At 45.2% G+C, this 14,123-nt stretch overlaps 1 protein-coding gene across 44 annotated transcripts in view; it reads left to right on the plus strand.

The window, feature by feature from the left end:
- DTNB (dystrobrevin beta) overlaps positions 1-14,123 on the plus strand; it is a 307,598-nt gene that overhangs the window by 2,037 nt on the left and 291,438 nt on the right. For 26 of the 44 annotated variants that reach the window (XM_035273001.3, XM_078349770.1, XM_078349775.1 and 23 more), the window contains exon 1: positions 8,969-9,164. The exons of 1 other annotated variant lie outside the window; for it this stretch is intronic. The gene's annotated coding sequence lies outside the window, so the exon portion shown is untranslated. Of the gene's footprint in view, positions 1-8,968; positions 9,232-9,371; positions 9,552-9,575; positions 9,689-14,123 lie in introns of those variants that run through there. 17 more of the 44 variants (XM_035273003.3, XM_054245134.2, XM_054245133.2 and 14 more) reach the window with 4 other exon arrangements.

The raw sequence follows: 14,123 nt of genomic DNA on the forward strand, positions 1-14,123 counted from the left end.
CCATGTGTTTTCTCTTCCATAGAATGCTTGCTCCTTTTTCTATTGTGTTGTCTCCCACATTTTTTTTACTTTGAGTCAGAGTCTTGCTCTGTTGCCCAGGCTGGAGTGCCATGATGGATCTCAGCTCACCGCAACCTCCGCCTTTGGGTTTCAAGCAATTCTCCTACCTCAGCCTCCCAAGTAGCTGGGACTACAGGCATGCACCACCACGCCCAGCTAATTCTTAGCTTTTTTTTTGTATTTTTAGTAGAAACAGGGTTTTACCATGTTGGCCAGGCTGCTGTGGAACTCCTGACCTCAGGTGATTCAACTGACTCAGCCTCCCAAATTGCTGGGATTACAGGCATGAGCCACGATGCCTGGTCTCTCAAACATATTTTAAACAAAATTTGAGCCATACTACATATACCATTTTATATCATCTAAAACGTTCTTTTACAGTGTTATTTTAGTGATTTGGGACTCTTCTATCTCATAATTTAATCAGAGCTCTGTAAGTATTTTTTTAAATTTTGGTTTTGAGAAATAACTCTGGTAAGATATTCTATTGCATACATTTAATTACACATAACTGAATGTTTTAATAAAATAAGTTCTAAGAATTGAGATTTCTGAGCCTGGGAAACATGGTGAAACCCTGTCTCTACAAAAAAATACAAAAATTAGCTGGGCATAGAGGCATGTACCTGTAGTCTCAGCTGCTCGGGAGGCTCAGGTGGGAAGATTACCTGAGCCTGGGGAGGTCCAGGTTGCAGTGAGATATGATTGCGCCACTGCACTCCAGCCTGGATTACAGAGCAAGACCCTGTCTCAAAACAAAACAACAACAAAAAAAACACAACAAAAAAACCCAATCATATATCTTGGTAATGACTATGTATCAGTCAGTAAAGATCTTCTGAATTTCTTTTGACAGCCTCCTAATACCCCATTGTATTTAAGAACCATAGTGTAGTCAATCAATCTTTTACGTTTGGGTGTTTAGTTAGTTTCCCATGCAAATACAAATATTTTTGCAAATTATGGTGCAATGAAGAAACTTACATATGTAAGCATGCCTATGTATTTCGGAGGTATCTTTAGCATAAATTCCTAGAAGTGGGAGTGCTAGGTTGAAATGTAAATGTACAAATCGTTTCTTTAAATCTTACCAAATGCTTCTCCATAAGGGCTATACTATTTTTCATTTCTTACAGCAATGTGTGTTTCCATAATCTCACCAACAGAGTACAAATATTCGATTGCCCCAGCACTATTTTTTTTTTTGAGACAAGAGTCTTGCTCTGTTTCCCAGGCTGGAGTGCAATGGCAGTGATCTCAGCTCACTGCAACCTCTGCCTCTGGAGTTCAAGCAATTCTCCTGCCTCGGCCTCCTGAGCGGCTGGGGTTACGGGTGCAAACCACCATACCCAGATAATTTTTGTAGTTTTTAATAGAGACAGAGTTTCACCATGTTGGCCAGGTTGGTCTCAAACTCCTGACCTGAAGTGATCCGCCTGCCTCAACCTCCCAAAGTGCTGGGATTACAGGCATGAGCCGTCGTGCCCTGCCTCCCAACACCATTTATTAAAAAGCCCATCTTTGCCTCAGTCATTTGACTGTGTATTGTCTACTGGATTTTCATAAGCAGTAAGTTAATTTCTGAAGTTTCTATTTGATTTCATTGATTTGCCTATGAAATCAAATTAAACAGAACCACACTGTTTTCATTCAGAAAGCTCTATAGCATGTTTTAATATTTGCTAGGGCTAGTCTCCTCTCATATCTCTTTCTTTTCTGTGTCTTACTAGTTATCCTTGAGTGTTTATTTTTCCACATAAACTTTGGTATCAACTTGTATAGCTACAGAAAAGAATTGGTTTATATTTTGGGAGAATCATATTAAATTTATAAATTAACATAAGGAGAACTGTTAACAAGGTTGAGATATTTTAAACAAAACCAAGTGATGTCTTGTTCAAGTATACATATGCGTCTTTGAGGAGGGTTTCATAGTTTTATTTTTTTGATGGAAACAGCTGGCTGGGTGCAGTGGCACATACCTGTAATCCCAGCACTCTGGGAGACCAAGGCAGGAAGATCACTTGAGCCCAGCAGTTCAAGACCAGCTTAGACAACATTTGTTCCTGCAAAAAAAAGTAAAAAAATTAGCTGGGTGCAACAGTGCAAGCCTGTGGTCCCAGCTACTTGTGAGAGAGGCTGAAGTGGGAGGATGGCTTCAGCCTGGAAGGGCAAGGCTGCAGTGAGCTGGGTGACACTGTAGTCCAGCATGACAGCAGACTAAGACCCTGTCTGAAACAGCAACAACAACAAACAGTGAAAAAAAAAACAACTTTGTTAGATATAATTTCCAAACTGTATAATTCACCTATGTAAAGTTTACAATTAAATAGTATTTAGTATATTAACAAGAGTTGTGCAACCATCACCACGATCAACTTTGGAACATTCTCATCTCTTCCAAAAGCAATCCCATGCCCACTGGCGGCTTCTCGTCACTCCCTCCCGCCTTTCCAGCCCCACGCATCGACTGACATCCTTTCTGTCTCTGTGGATTTGCCTATTCTGGACATTTCATAAAATGGAATCAGGCTGGGCAGTGGCTCATGCCTGTAATTCCTGCACTTTGAGAGGCTGAGGCGGGCAGATCATGAGGTCCTGAGTTTGAGACCAGTCTGGCCAACATAGTGAAATCCCATCTCTACTTAAAAAAATACAAAAATTAGCTGGGCATGTTAGTGTGCGCCTGTAATTCCAGCTACTTAGGAGGCTGAGGCAGGAGAATCATGTGAACCTGGGAGGCGGAGCTTACAGTGAGCTGAGATTGTGCCATTGCACTCCAGCCCGGGCGACAGTCCAGGACTCCATCTCAAAAAAAGAAACAAATAAAACAAAATGGAATCATACGTGGTCTTCAGTGACTGGCCTCTCTCACTTAGCGTGTAATGTTTTCCGGATTTATCCATGTGGTAGCTCGCCATTCTTTTTTTTTATTGCCCAATAACATTGTCACCTGGGGCACGAAGTGGTATCTCATTGTGTTTTTGATTTGCATATCCCCAATAGTTCATCGAGTCAAGCATCTTTCTGTGTGCCTCTTGGCCTTCTGTATACCTTCTTTGAAGAAATGTCTCATCAAATATCTTGCCCATTTTGCAATAGGGCGATTTTTTTTTTTGAGATGAAGTTTCACTCTTGTTGCCCAGGCTGGCGTGCAATGGAGCAATCTCGGCTCATGGCAACCTCTGCCTCCCGGCTTCAAGCAATTCTGCTCAGCCTCCCGAAAAGCTGGGATTGCACAAATGCACCACCGCACCTGGCTAATTTTGTATTTTTAGTGGAGATGGGGTTTCTCCATGTTGGTCAGGCTGATGTCAAACTCTCGACCTCAGGTGTCCTGCTGGCCTTAGCCTCCCAAAGTGCTGGGATTACAGGTGTGAGCCACCATGCCCAGCCGATTTGTTTTATAATTGTTATGTATACTTATTCCTTATATATTTTGCACGTAAGTTCCTTATTACATATATCATCTGGAAATATTTTTGTCCATTCTGTAGGCTGTCTTTCCATCTTCTTGATGGTATTTTTTGATGTACAAACGTTTTAAATTTTGATAACATCCAATATAGCTATATTTTCTTTTCTCATTTGCTTTTACCAGCCCCAAGGTAATGAAGATTTATACCTATGTTTTCTTCTAAGAGTTTCATAGTCTTAGCTTTTACATTTAGGTTGTTGAAGTCCTAATCCCCGGTACCTCAGAATGTATCTATATTTGGGGCTAGGGTCTTTCAAGAGGTAATTAAGTTAAATGAGCTTATTATAGATGGGTCCTACTTCAATAGGACTAGTGTCCTTGTAGGAAGAGGAGGTTAGGGTGCACACATGTACAGTAGAGAGGGAGCACATTAAGACACAGGGAGAAGGCGGCCACCTACAAACCAAAGAGTGAGGCCTCAGAACAACTGACCCTGCCAAAATCTGTTTTGTTTTTTTTTGAGATGGAGTCTTGCTTTAGAGTGCAGTGGCACTATCTCGACTCACTGCAGCCTCGAACTCCTGGGCTCAGCCTCCTGAGTAGTTGGGACCGCAGACACGCACCACCATGCCTGACTATTTAAAAACAATTTTTGGGCGGAGCCAGGTGTGGTGGCTCGTGCCTGTAATCCCGGTACTTTGGGAGGCTGAGGCAGGAGAATCACCTGAGGTCTCTACTAAAAGTCAAACAAAAATTAGCTGGGTGTGGTGGCAGGTGCCTGTAATCTCAGTCACTTGGAAAGCTGAGGCAGGAGAATCACTTGAACCTGGGAGGCAGAGGTTAAAGTGACCAGAGATCACCTCTGTACTCCAGCCTGGGCAACACTCTGTCTCAGTTTTTTTTTTGTAGAGGTGGGGTCTTACTGTGTTGCCCAGGCTGGTCTTGAACTCGTAGGCTCAAGTACTTCTTCCTCCTCTGCTTCCCAAAGTATTGAGATGACAAGCATGAGCCACCATGCCCCACGCTTGCCAACTTCTTGATCTAGAACTTGTCGCCTCCAGAACTGTGAGAAGATAAATTTCTGTTCTTTAAACCAACCAATCTGAATACTTTGTGATGGCAGCTGTAGTGGACTAATACATAAACCCCTTGGATCATAGTATATTATTTTCTTAAATCATACTGGCCTTGTGTTTTGTAAGGTGCTTACTTAGTAAATTTATTTCTTTTCCTCTAGTATAGGGGTGGCAAACTATAGCTCATGAGCCAAAACCAGACCAATGTCTGTTTTTGTAAATATAATTTTGTCAGAACATAATCTTTTTTTTAAAGGTCAGGTCAAAGTTTATTGACAATGATGAACTATGACAGCCTCTATTAAATTACCCCTTCCTTCCTTCAAGGTGTACGTGATCAAAGCAGCAAAGATATTTTCATTCAGTCACATAACAAGCCATTTGTTGAGACTGAAACATCTGGTCAATATCTCCTAACAGCATCTAGGCAAAATCTTAAATTTCAAAAGATAATTATACTCATATAGTCAAACTACCTGTCAAGGAGATGTGTCAAAGGAAAGATGAAATGTAAATTTTTTTTTTGAGATGGAGTTTCACTCTTTCACCCAGGCTGGAGTGCAGTGGCGCAATCTCGGCTCACTGCAACCACCACCTTCCGGTTTCTAGCAATTCTTCTGCCTCAGCCTCCTGAGTAGCTGGGATTACAGGCGCCCACCATCACGCCTGGCTAATTTCTGTATTTTCAGTAGAGACAGGGTTTCCACATATTGGCCAGGCCAGTCTCAAACTCCTGACCTCATGATCTGCCAAGGATCACTTATTGATATATCATATATGGTTGCTTTTGTGCTACAGCAGCAGGCTGGAGTAGCTAGGCTACCAAAACTAAAATGTTTACTATCAGATGCTTTAGAAAATTTGCTGACCCTGCTCTACTAGACACTTAAGATGGGCTGGTATGTACAGCATTCTCTGAGTCATGCATTTTGTAAATGGTTCTTTTTTATCGACTGGATGTTTTAAAAACAGCACAAATGGATGGATATAAATCCTTGGCTTGCATCTTTGTTCCTTAAGTTTCTAGAAAATGCTGAAAATGCTGTATCACTGCTGCCTGGCTTTGTACGTTGCTCTTGAGAAGTCTGATGCCAACTATTTTGGCTACCAGACACCATAATAAAACACCTACCCTAAAAAGAATGGGCTAAAGTAAGAACCATTTTCATTATAATTTCACAGTCTTTGGGGTTAGGAATGTGGGTAGGGCTTGGCTGTATGATTCTTCTGTTCCACATGGCTTCAAGTGAGGTCACTCAGTGGTATTCAGCTTATGTTTGGGGTAATATAGGGCATTCATGACAATTTCACTCATACCAGCAAGGAGCAGCTAGGTGCTCCCCTCCATGTATGGCTTTTCTGAGGATTTAATATTTTACATAACCGCTCAGGGCTTTAAGAATAAGTGTTCCCAGCTGGGCGCAGTGGCTCACACCTCTAATCCATAGGCTATGAGGGTGGATCACTTGAGGCCAGGAGTTGGAGACCAGCCGGGCCAACGTGGTGAAACCCCATCTCTGCTAAATGTATAAAAATTAGCCTGATTAGGCGGGAGCCAGTAATCCCAGCTACTTGGGAGGCTGAGGCAAGAGAATCGCTTGAACCCGGGAGGCAGAGGTTGCACTGAGCCAAGATCACGCCACTGCACTCCAGCCTGGGTGACAGAGCGAGACTCCATCTCAAAAAAAAAAAAAAAAGCTGCTGCATTAGTTGAGGGGAAAGAGGGGTAAGAGGGACAGATTCTAGTTATTTTTTTATGAGGCAGCATCAATGGGACTTAGCGGTTGTTGGGTATGGAGTCAGGGCAGAGGGGTGGAGGGAGAAGAAGGAATGGAGAATGGCTCCCAGGATTCTGAATTGGGCAACTGTTTGGACAGTAGTTTAGATGCGTAGAGTGTGGGTGTCTCTAGGACACCCAGGTAGAGAAGTCCAGCAGGCTTTTGTGAATAAGCAACCCAGATGAGTGGCCTGAGCTAGAGATAGAGCACTTGGGTGTTGCTGATATGTGGCAGATCAGACAGGGAGGATGTGTGGAGTGAAATGAGCAGAGGAGGGAATCTGTGAGACTGAGAAGTGGTCACAGGGGTTAAGAGAGAAGTCATGCCATGTTACCAAGGGAGTTCCAGAAAGAGTGGAGTGCTCTATGTTGTCAAATGTCACTGAGAGTTGTAATAATAGGAGGACTCAAATATGGCTTGTGGCATTTAGGATCAAACAAGCCATTCATGACTGAGAGCAGTGCAGTGATGCGGTAGGGACAGAAACTCCATAGGTTTGAGGAGCTGAGGAGCTGCCAAGGAGGTAGAGATGAGAGAAGGTGACTTTCAAGACATTTGTGAAGGGAAACATGGAGAGGGACTAGTAACTGAAGCAGAATCCAGAGAGACAGAGAAAGGGGTTCTCCCTTTTTCTTGAGGACAGGAAAAGCTTAAACATGTATAGATGATGAAGGGAAGAGACAAGTAAAGAGAAGTTGGTAATTTTGGAGTGAGAGGGGGAGAATGATTGAAAGATGTTTGAAAAGTTTTCTGAGGATGTGGGAGGTGAAGAAATACAGAACAGAGGTGGAGAGACACGAATACAAGTGCACTTGAAGTATTTAATTCCCTTATGGTTCATGCTTATCTAGTCCACATATTGAAATTACCTTGGTTTCAATCGATAGGACAAACATATCAAGCAATATTTACACATTTATTTTATATTATTTGCACATCTTTTCTCCAAAGAACAGAATCAATATTTACCTTCTCAATGCCTTCCACATAGTGGGTGCTCAAAAAGGGCAAATGAAGAAGCTAGATGTCTCTTACCTGTATTCTGAGTATCTTAATATGTTCAAAACATAGCAAAGACCGTGCCTACAAGAGATAAGTCTCCTCAAGCATGAAAATATTCACACACTTTATGAAAGGTAAAATGCCCAGCTTTTTGTTTTGTTTTGCTTTTTTGAGGTGGAGTCTCACTCTGTTGCCCATGCTGGAGTACAGTGGCACGATTTCAGCCCACTGCAATCTCTGCCTCCTGGGTTCAAGCCATTTTCCTGCCTCAGCCTCCCAAGTAACTGCTGGGGTTACAGGCTTGGGATCACAGGTGTATGCCATCACGCCCAGCTAATTTCTGTATTTTTAGTAAAGATGGGGTTTCGACATGTTGGCCAGGCTGGTCTCGAACCCCTGACCTCAAGTGATCCGCTCACCTCAGCCTCCCAAAGTGCTAGGATTACAGGCGGAGCCACAGTGCCCAGCCAGAAAATGCCCATCTTTTGAGGAACCTATTTGTTCCCATTTAACAAAGTTGGTTATCAGCATTTCCTTCACCATAGAAGTTTAAAAATAAAAAGAGGAGAGGAGGAGGAAGAGGGTGTTCTAAAGGCAGGCAGGCAGACAGCAGCAGGAGGTGGCACGATCTGCCTTACCATAAGGTGCCAAAAGCCAGTGAAAACCATACTCCCAGCATGCAGGCCTGGGGTTGCTTAGCTCAGAGCTTACAGCCTTCATCATTGACCAATAGCCCTTAAAGGATGTTGCTGTTTTGAGTCTTAAGTAACATTGAGAAAAATGACCATTTGAGCCATTTAAAAAGTCCTACCTACTCCTAATTTGGCACCATCTCCTGCACTTCACATAGTTCGGAAAGAATTCTATAAAAGATGGTTAACAGTAAAACACAAAAAAATTGGCGCTGAGAAGGTAAACCTGGCTGCTCCTGGCTCCTTTGCCCAAGCTGTTTTCCTAGCCCTGATGTTCTCCGTTTTTCCTCCTAAGACTTTTCTTCCTTCGAGGCTGATCATAAATGACGCTTCTTCCAGGAAGCCCTCCGCGGCGTCCAAGCAGAAATCATCTCTAGCTCCCGTGCCTTCCCAAAGCACCGCACCGAGGCTTGGCTCTGCACGGGTCACCGGACCTGGTTGTGTACATGGCTGTTTTCCCCGCTAAGTTATAGGCGCCTCGAGGCCAGGCGCCGTGACCGTGACCGTGACCGTGCGCCCACAGTCACCTGGTGCAGCGCGGGGCGCACGCCGCTGCCGAGCGAGCTTGTGGAGTTCACGGGGGTCACTCGGGCAGAGGCTTGTGCTCAGGCGCTGGGAATGATTCACGGGGTGGCTCTTTGCATTCTTTGCCCTGTAGTCACGTCGGGCCGGGCACCCCGCGGGCAGATACCTGCGGATGGAAAGGCACCCGGCCCGGCGCCAGCGAGCGAGAGAAGCCTGGACGGAGTCAGCTTCCCGCCTGCCCGGAACCCGCGGGCGACCGGGGGCGGGGCGCGTCCGCGGGGGCGGGGTCGAGGGGGTGCTTGGCTGCTCCCGCCCCCTCCCCACGCGCAGAAGCCCCGCCCCCGGCCGCGCGCGCACGCTAGGCGCGCGCCCTCCCCACCTCCGCTCTCCGCCCTCGCGCCCTCGCGCCCTCGCGCCGGGGGCGGGCGCTGCGCGTGCCGGGCGGGGAAGCGGCGCGAGCCGGGCGCTGCGAACGTTCGCCGCGGGGGCGGCTCCGGGGCCTGAGTGGGCGCCGCTGCTGCCTCAGCCGAGGGGGCCGGGCCGGAGCGGGCAGAGGAGTGAGGCCGCCGGAGATCTTCCAGACGCCCCCTGCTCCGGCCGGAAAGTGAGCAAGGTGGGGGTCCGCGGCGGCCGCCGGGGCTGCGGGGAGCAGAGTGCGGCTGGAGCCTGGCGCCCGCGAGGTGCGGGACGGGAGCCTGCGCTGCGCCGGGGCCCGGGAGCGGGGACACGGGACCCGGGAGCCTGCGGGTGCGGGGCCGCAGGAGGCAGGGAGGGCGCGGGGAGCCGGGGCCGCTGCGCTCGCGCTGCTGCGAGTAGGACCAGGCGGAGGGGATGCGGCTGAGCCCGGGCCGCGAGGGATCTCGGGGTCCGGAGCGCGCCGGGGCGCGGGCGCGAGCGGGGGCGCGGCGCCGGGTTGATGCTGCCCGATCCCGGCTCGCCGGGAGGCGGCTCTGCGTTAGGTGCTGAAGGGGCGCGGGAGTCAGGTCCTGGCAGAGGGCAGGTGAGACGGGCAGGCCCTGGCAGAGGGAAGAGTATTTGTTTCAGATCACCCCACATCACTGTTTTCTGAGGCGCCTAATAGCGAACCTGTCCCGGAGGTCACCCTGGACTGGAAAGTGTCCCGAGAGGAGGATGCCGGTAACGAATGCTTGTCCTTAAATTCCCATGCCAGGCCTTGGGATTAGGAAGACCTCCCATCTACCGTGGGTAGAGAATCTTAGTCAGCACTGGGGCCACGAAATAGTATGAAACACACCGTCATTTGTTATTGAGGGGCTGACAGTGTGGCTGTGAAGGTATGCACGTAAAATACGAAGGAGCTTCGAATTTTATGTCTCGTGCCCTATTCACTTTAGGTCTCTTTTGTCTTTTCTCAGTATTGGGAAATTGGAGTCATAAATTCTGTGGTTTTGGGGATAAAGCAGAAAGGTCAAAGGCCTATGGGACAAATTTGCAAGAGTTTTGAAGGCTCCTATGGGTACTATTTAAAGGGGACTGTCAGAGGGGAAACAAGACGTTTCGAAAGAAAGGAAGTTTCCTTCCTTCCCAAGTGGAAATAAGCTCCATGACTATATTCACTGCTAAATCCTCAGAATGTTGCTTGGCTCACAGCAGTGGAGCCATTCATGTCTATTGCAAGAATGAATGGACAGGCAAGGTTTTGCCACATTTGACATGGAGCAGTGTCAGCCACTCTAGTGTTAGGGAAGGTTGCTGGATTTCCCCTATTCTTCAAGTTCTCTCTCTCTCTCTCTCTCTCTCTCTCTCTCTCTCTCTCTCTCTCTCTCTCTCTCTCTCTCTGCCTTTTTTTTTTTTTTTTCTGGCAACCCCGGTTCTTAGGTCTGGCTAAGGGGGCGAGGTCTTGGTTTCCTGTGGCCATGCTACCACCTTCCCATGCTGCTTGCATGTTGGCTGTCAGGAGCTTTCTCGGCTGTTGCTTGAGATCATTCCATTGTGTTCCTTCTCCCATTGGCTTTTTCTATCACTTGAGAAGGAAGAGGGTAGTTTTGTCTAGAGAAAACTTTTTCATTTTTATCCTGGTTCTTGAATCTTAGATCTATAGTCCGAGGCTGTTTGTGCCTTTGCTTTTCTGTAAGGGTTGGAATTCTACCTGTTCTCTGCCTTGGCTGAATCTCTGAAGTCTGGAGCTCCAGGCTTCTGTTTCCGTTCGCTGGGTTGCAGTGCCTGTTCGGTCACTTTGTCTGCCAAATTAAAACTTGACCTTTTATGAGTTCTTTGAGGATTTTTATCATGCATAAGTGGAGTTGTCTTTGAAGGGGGTTGTGCACTCAAGGTAGTGCTGGCAGGGTTTTTGGATGTCCACTATGCCTGAAAGACAAATTTCTACCTATGGTTGGAAAATTAGACTCAAAACCAAGAGAAATTCAATTTATTGTTTATTTTATGGCTTTATATTAATCTCTCAGGGCCTTAGTTTCTTCGTGTGAAAAATAAGAGTAATAATCAAAATCTGGTATTGGAAACCTTGAAGAAGTAAATTACTTTCTCCTGTTTTAGGACTGTATAACCAGTAGTTCTCTTGTTTAGTGGAACCTAGGTTCTTCAATTCTGGGTGCCTTATTCCAGGCCCTCTCAATGATATTTTGTTTATATATTTATTTTAAAACAAACTTGTTGACACATAGTTGACAGGATAAAATGCACAGATTTCCTGTGAGTGGTTGGATGAGTTTTGAAAAAATTCGTACAGTAGTCCCCCCATTAGCCTCAGGGATATGTTCCAAGAGTCAGTGGGTGCCTGAAGCCACAGCTAATTCCAAAGCCTATACAGACTGTTTTCTTTCCTGTATGTAAGCACCTATGATAAAGTCATAACTGATAAGTTAGGTGCCATGAGAGATGAATACCTTCTCTTAGGCATATATTTGGCTTCTCTTTGGCTTATCGCAGTTGCCAGCATCACTACTTTTGCACTTTGGGCTTATTATTAAGTAAAACAGTGGTTACTTGAACAGTAGCCCTGTGATATCATGACAGTCAATCTGATAATTGAGAGCTATAAGTGAGTAACCAGGGCGTGGCTTATGCAGTGTGGATACCTTGGACAAAGGGATGGTTCACATCCCAGGTGGGACAGAGTGGGATGGCACATTTCATCATGCTCTTTAGAATGGTGCACAACTTAAAACTTATGAATTGTTTATTTCTGAGGGGGGACTGCTGTATACTTTGTAACCACCATTCCAATCAAGACATTTCCATGGCATGCTGGTTTGCGGTCTATTCACCATCCTTCCCTACTCCCTTCTATTGATTTTTAATTACATGAGCATCAGAATTGTGGCATCTAGTTGTGTAGATCAGCTTTAGGGAGCATCATTCACATAGGAGTCCCTGTGCCTGGCAGCTCCTGGAGTTGTGTAGTGCACACTCTGTGCAACTGTGTGCTGCAACTCTGCAGCTGGCTAGAATGCACCCTCACTTGTCAAATACTCAAACAGTACAGACAGAATAAAGGCCCCCTTGACCTACTCATGGAAACTGAAGTTACCAGTTCATTGTGGTCTTTCCAGACCATTATCTATGTAGATTCACGTATATATAGGTAATTCAGAATTTAAAAAGAGCAGTTTTTTCTCCTCTACTTTAATGACATCATACCTTGCCCATTGTTCTGCAGTTTTTTTCCTGTAACAGAATGATTTTGAGATCTTTTCGTGTTGGAACACAGGAATCGACCTGAGTCTTCTTACTACACAGTCTCTTATGCAATACTATTGTAGTTTGTTTAGTATTCTCATTAAGGGCCATTGGTGCAGTGAATGAAAAAATACAATTGCTGGGTCAGAGGTATGCATTTGACCATATAATTGATGGGGTTGTAACCATGTTGCTGCTTGTGGATTTAATCCGTTTATTTTTAACTGCTGAGTGTATTCAGTATTCAGTGTAGATTCTTTTTTTTTTTGAGGTAGGGTCTTGCTCTGTTGCCCAGGCTGGAGTGCAGTGGCACTCCAGAGTTCAAGTGATTCTCCCAAGGAGGTGGGACTACAGTTGAGTGCTACCATGCCCGGTTAATTTTACAATTTTTGTGGAGATGCAGTCTCGCCATGTTGCTTGTGCTGGCAAGTGATCCTCCCAAAGTGTTGGGATTACAGGCGTGAGCCCCTGCACCTGGTCCCACTATAGACTTACATCACAGCATGATGTCTACACAGAGTCTTTTACTCACTGAAGAACAGTTGGATTCCCTTAGTTGCTGATTCTTCATGGGTCTGTGTGTTGCAAATGTACCCTGCCAGTCCTGGGCTTTTCTTTTCCTTTGTTAACAATGTATTTGGTTATATATACCATTTAAGTTTAATGTAATATTTATGAAAAATTTCCTTAAATGACGTCATTCTTTTGGGTGTGTATCTGGTTTAAGAAAATTTCCTCTATCCTGGGGTGCGAATTATATATTCTTATATTTCCTTCCGAAAGTTTTAAAAAGTTTTGCTTTCCATATGGAATTTATTTCTATGTATGGTATGATAGAGAATTTTTTTTCAATTAGGATGACCAGTTTTTCAGCACTAAAAATTTTTTTTTATTATAGTAAAATACACATAACATAAACGTTACCATTTTAACAATTTTTTTTTTGAGATGGAGTCTTGCTCTGTCTCCCAGGCTGGAGTGCAGTGGCACAATCGCGGCTTACTACAACTTCCGCCTTCTGAGTTCAAGCGATTCTCCTGCCTCACCTTCCTGAGTAGCTATGATTACAGGCACGTGCCATCACACCCAACTAATGTTTTGTATTTTTAGTGGAGAACGGGTTTACAGGCTCGTGCCACCACACCCGGCTACTTTTTTTTTGTATTTTTAGTGGAGACGGGTTTTCACCATGTTAGCCAGGATGGTCTTGATCTTCTGACCTTGTGATTCACCCGCCTCAGGCTCCCAAAGTGCTGGGATTACAGGTGTGAGCCACTGCGCCTGGCCCTATTTTAACCATTTTTAAGTGTACAGTTCCGTAGCATGAAATACTTTCACATTGTTATGCAGCCATCACCACTGTCTCCAGAGCTTTTCCATCTTCCCCAGCTGAAACTCTGTACCCCTTAAACACCAGCTCCCCATTCTTCCCTCCCTCAGCCCCTGGCAGCCACCATTCTGCTTTCTGTCTCTATGAATTCCACTGCTCTAGGCACCTGATATAAATGGAATCATTACAAAATTTGCCCTTTTGTATCGGCTGATTTCACTTAGTAAATGTCCTTAAACTTCATTCATATCGTAGCATGTGTCAAAATTTCCTTTTTAAGGCTGAATAATATTCCATGGTATGAATATACCAGATTTTGTTTATTCATTCATTCACTGATGGACATTTGGGTTGTTTCCCACTTTTGGCTATTATAAGGAATGCTGCTGTGAATGTTGGTATGCATATGTCTGTGTAAGTCTGTGTTTCCAACTCTTTTGTGTATGTATTCAAGTGAAATAGTAATACAGTTTAAAAAATAATATACATAATGGGATAAAAATAGATGAACACAACCTTGACCAATATGGCTGGATAGTACGGTGTTCTGATATACCCACCCTTTCCCATACAGTTTCCCCT

This window comes from Callithrix jacchus, chromosome 14 (assembly GCF_049354715.1).
Source record: "Callithrix jacchus isolate 240 chromosome 14, calJac240_pri, whole genome shotgun sequence".
Lineage (NCBI taxonomy): Eukaryota > Metazoa > Chordata > Mammalia > Primates > Cebidae > Callithrix > Callithrix jacchus.